This window comes from Phoenix dactylifera, chromosome 6 (assembly GCF_051530095.1).
Source record: "Phoenix dactylifera cultivar Ajwa chromosome 6, Ajwa_hap1_PhDact_Kaust_v1.1, whole genome shotgun sequence".
Lineage (NCBI taxonomy): Eukaryota > Viridiplantae > Streptophyta > Magnoliopsida > Arecales > Arecaceae > Phoenix > Phoenix dactylifera.
In genome coordinates this window covers 3,897,597-3,902,772 of record NC_143195.1, presented here as the reverse complement: position 1 = coordinate 3,902,772, position 5,176 = coordinate 3,897,597, and the positions used below count along the sequence as shown (strand labels likewise).

Sequence of the window (5,176 nt, the reverse complement as noted above, 5' to 3'; positions counted from 1 at the left end):
TGAATTGGTTTTATTTTATAAATTAAAGAAAAAAATAGAAGGAGGGCAGAATACTATTATGTTAAGGTAGTTTGGATTGGCTTAACACAAATTTATCCTATATATAATGTTTATATTAAGCTTGGTATGAATTTGCTGTCTTTTATAATTTTTTTTAAAAAAAATGCAATAGAGAAAGGAGGGCAGGATAATATTATGTTATTGTAGTTTGTGTTGGCTTAACACAAATTTATCATCTAAATAATCTTTATATTAAACTTATTATTGGTTTTCCTTAATATATTTAAAAATAAAAAATCAATAGAGAAAGGAGGGCAGAGTATTATTAGGTGATGTTAGTTTGGGTTGGCTTAACACAAATTAATCCTATATATATACAATCTCTAGATTAAACTTATTATGAATTGGTTATTTTATAAATTTTAAAAAATCAATAGAGGAAGGAGGGCAGAATGTTTTTAGGTTACGGTAGTTTGGGCTGTCTTAACACAAATTTATCCTCTATAATATTTATATTAAACTTATATTAACCTGATCATCTTATGAGCACAACAGGCCTTGTACAACCTTGGAGCAAGGAAATTTGGCATAGTGAGCGTCCCACCATTAGGATGCTGCCCATCTCAAAGAGCAAGAAACCACACAGGAGGCTGCTACGAGATGCTGAATGGGCTGTCCGGAAAGTTTTATCCGGCCATCGGAGAAGTCTTGCAAAATCTACACTCGGAGTTGCCGGACATGAAGTATGCTCTTGGAAACAGCTTTTCAATGGTCGGCTCTATCTTGGAGAGCCCAAAGCCAAGTAAGCAATTATTCCGACTTTTGATGCACTTCATAATGGTTTTCGTGCATCACATGCATAAGAATTCAAAGTTTGTAATTATCATTAGATCTGAAGCAACTGTTTTCTTGTTTTCAGAATTTAAGGAGCTCAAATTTGCATGTTGCGGATATGGGAAGTTTTATGGAGAATACCAGTGCAATCAGACATTTCCATACTGTGCTAACCGGACTGAGTATTTGTTCTGGGATTGGTTCCACCCAACACAGGCTGCTTCAGAGATGGCAGCTGAAGCTCTCTACGGTGGCTCGAAAAAAATTGTCACCCCAATGAACTTCAAGCAATTGGCTGAGAATGACCGTTAGAGGAAGAAATAGATTAGAGACACTATATAAGTTGTCCAATTCCTCATGAAATAATCAAGGGTGGAGTCCTTGGCATGGGTATTGTAGTGGATTTACTTGCACATGAAATTGATGTTTAAAATTGAAAGAAAAGGAAGCCCACATCACCACTTTTCTCAACTTCAGTTCTGTCCACTTCTTGCCATCCTACATTAATCAATTAAATCATGGGGGTCACCTTTCGCTAATTCTCTTGCTTTTATCGCTCTTGCTTTTATAGCTTTATATTTTTCCTGCCTGATGGTAGAACCTTTAACATTCTTTTTTCTCACATCATGTTGCGAGCGGGCCGGGATGAGCTGTTCTCAATTGAGTGAGATGAGAATGACCAGGTCTGATGGGAAATTTTTTTCCCTTGAAGCCTGCACACTTCCTCTAAGTTATAGGCTATCCATATGTACAGCTTAGGCTGAAATACTTTGCTCAGCAGTCCACAAATGTGGTATTGGAGCATGTGCGAGGACACGTGCAACTGTATGTTTAGTCCCACATAGATTATTCGTCGAAGAGATCTTAAGTACTTATACAGGACTAAGAAACCCAAAAAAAATATTCTGACTAGCCTTTTTGGGTGAGGTACTGGATTGGTACAAATGGTTCAGAGAAAACCCGGCCTGTAGCCTATTAGACTAGGAGACATTGCACCACGGGCTCATTGAGGCTAGCCATGAATTGATCGTGATGTTTGTGATTATATTTGAATTGATTGGGATTCTTAGCCTAACGAGGAAGTCAGAACTTAAATGGAGGGACTATGTGGGGTTCCATGCGGGTGTGTGTTTAGTCTAACATAATGTTTCTTATCATCTAGTATTTAAGTTTATATTCCGTTGGAAAATTTGATGTGTACTAGCATGCCATCTCAAGTTGGCTCTCCTCTTGCTCATAATTATTGATCCTAGCATGAAGCGCTCTACGATGAGCATTACTTGCTCCAGCTATTATTACCTCTCTAATCGAAGCCTTTGCTAATTGACATTGTTGGATAAGGATCTTATCTGCATATGTCTAGTATTATGTGCCAGCCCCCAACCTGAGTTCATGAACCGAAGGTCATGTCAACTGCCATATACTCATAAAAAATCCTCCCCATAAGCATGCAAGGCATCTCAACATGATATCATAAACATGCAGCAAAATAATTTAAATAATAAAATACAAACTTTAGTTCAATAACTAACTCAAAATTTAAATGTCTCACAATTCCAACATTATTGTAAGGTAATACAACAATTTAAATAAACTCTAATCTAAGATAATCTGTGCTAAAATTCTACTAGTCCCTTTTCCATATTGAACCGCGATCAGGCTAATTCTCTGAATCTGTAAAATAAAAAAAAACGTATAATGAGCTAGACATCCCAATAAGTAATGATCAATGTAAACTAAATAAATCATAAATCAAATAGATAATAATTTACAAAAAATAAACATATATGCAGTACTATAATGGGAATCAAATTTTTCAAAAAAATTTAATTTCTATTCATGGATTCTAGTTCTTTTAACTATTCAATTCATTTGATCAACTCTAGGCTATGACCATATTTTTCTGTGGCAGGGCCATAACACCGCGCATCTTCTTGCGGTGAGCTACACATCATCTTACAGCAAAGTTCTTCAAAACAAATCAAGTGCCAACGTATTAGCCCCCATTGGCAGGATTCTCAATATAGCCTAGTTGGAATTCAATTAGCTTTAGGGTTTCATATTTTAATTTGATAGAAATACTAACAATTATGATGTTTCGAAATCGATCAATCATATCCATAATAAGATCATATGTCTTCATAATATTCTAAAATAAATATATTCAATAATGTTATAATCACTACAGGGAAAGTCGGTTTTACCGACGCTTTTTTGCCGACGCTTTTTACAAGCGTCGGCAATTTTCGGTCTAACGTCTAAATATGGCGACGCTTGTAAAAAGCGTCGGAAAAAAACGACGCTAATACGTGTTGGTGTAATCGCAGGCCTAAGACGACGCTAAAAAGCGTCGTCGGAAGCCAACGACCCAAAATTGATTGCGTGTCCAACGAGCCCCACCTCCCCCTTCGTCCTTTCCATCTATAATATCTTCTCTGAGAAGCTATAGTCCACAGAGAGAAAGAGAGAGAGAGAGAGAATGGAGCTCCAAAACCTTCGCAATGGCGACCCTCCGAGCCCCGAGCTCGCAGAACCCAACCATGGTGAACACCACCTCGACCCTCCCCTCTCCCCCCTGCGCTTCCCCTCGGACGATGTCGACAGCTCCTGCTCCACTCCCTACATCAGCGCCCCCTCCAGCCCCAGCCGGCAGATGTGGCAGGAGCTGTGGGGCGCCCAGGCGATGGCGTTGACGCTGGCCTGGTGGCCCTCTCCTTCGAGCACCCCTACCCCCCCACCAAGACCATGTTCATCCCCGACCGCGATTGCCTCCGCCCCGATCTCCTCGCCACCTCTGCCGACTTCCTCCGCATCTGGCGCATATCGTCGAATGACGAAGGCGACGGTGACGACAACAGCAAGAAGAACAACTCCTCCTCCAAGTCCTCCTCGTCGTCGCGCGTTGAGCTCCGATCCCTCCTCAACGGCAACCGGAACTCCGAGTTCTGCGATCCCCTGACCTCCTTCGACTGGAACGAGGCGAAGCCGCGCCGCGTGGGCACCTCGTCCATCGACACCACCTGCACCATCTGGGACATCGAGTGCGAGGCCGTCGACACCCAGCTCATCGCCCACGACAAGGAGGTCTACGACATCGCCTGGGGCGGCGTCGGTGTCTTCGCCTCCGTCTCCGCCGACGGCTCCGTCCGCATCTTCGACCTTCGCGACAAGGAGCACTCCACCATCATCTACGAGTCGGCCGACCCCCCCAACACCCCCCTCGTCCGCCTTGGCTGGAACAAGCAGGACCCCCGCTACATGGCCACCATCATCATGGACTCCGCCAAGGTCGTCGTCCTCGACATCCGCTTCCCCACCCTCCCCGTCGTCGAGCTCCACCGCCACCAGGCCAGCGTCACCCGCCGGAAATGGCCGCGAGGGGGCGGGATCTGAAGCTCCGGAGCCGATCGATTCGCCGGAGGGATCTGAGGGATGCGATGAAGGAGGCGGAGAGGAAATTGGGGAGGAATCGAGGCTCTGATTCAAAATATTTTTTAAAATATTTTTTTTAAAAAAAAATGTTTATAACGACGCTTTAAAGCTTTGGCGAAAACCCAAAACTGGTTTGGGCTTTCCTGACACTTTAAAGCGTCGGCGAATGTTGTTTTTGCCGACGCGTTTATTAGCGTCGGAAAATTCCTGTTTTTACCGACGCTTTCTCTTAGCGTCGGCAAAAACCGGACCCACGCCCACCTGCCCGACGTCTGACCCACGCTTCCGGGTGCGTGGGCTGGAAATTCGCCGACGCTTAAAAGCGTCGGTAGAGACTAAAAAAATCGTCGGGAGATATCCTTTCTTTTGTAGTGAATGCTCATCAAATCCATGCATCATGAATAATATTATTGAAAAGTTATGAATATAATAATCTTCGAATTGTAGATATATTTAGAAAAAATGAAACATTACTCACCTTGCGAGCAAACCCAAACTATCAATCCAATCAATCTTAAAAAATTTTCTCAGATCTTGATATTTAAAAATTATATTCTCATCAAAAATTTATTATAGGTATTTTGAAAATAAAAACTCTAATTCTAACACCCTTATAGGGCCAACCTAGATGGAGTGTTTGGCATCCCGATCAGTCCGTTCAAAGCATAATTCATCTGGTTATGCTCAAACTAGGACAAAGATTGTTTAACAGAGATCGGTTTACCAATTCTAACAGTGTCCGAAAAGGGCCAAGGTGAGCCACCCACCAAACATGTATCAAGGCCCTTCACCCGGGTTGATCTAGAATCATGAAAAGAGGTGTTGTGCTAGATCTAACATCTCTAGAGGAAGAGTAGAGAGAGAAGGTCCCGAGGAGAGAGATACAAGAGAGAGAAAGGAAGGAGAACAG

At 42.4% G+C, this 5,176-nt stretch overlaps 1 pseudogene; it reads left to right on the top strand.

Moving 5' to 3' along the window:
• The first annotated feature begins 665 nt into the window (after positions 1-665).
• On the top strand, positions 666-4,227 carry LOC120105205 (WD repeat-containing protein LWD1 pseudogene; annotated as a pseudogene).
• The last annotated feature ends 949 nt before the right edge of the window (positions 4,228-5,176 follow it).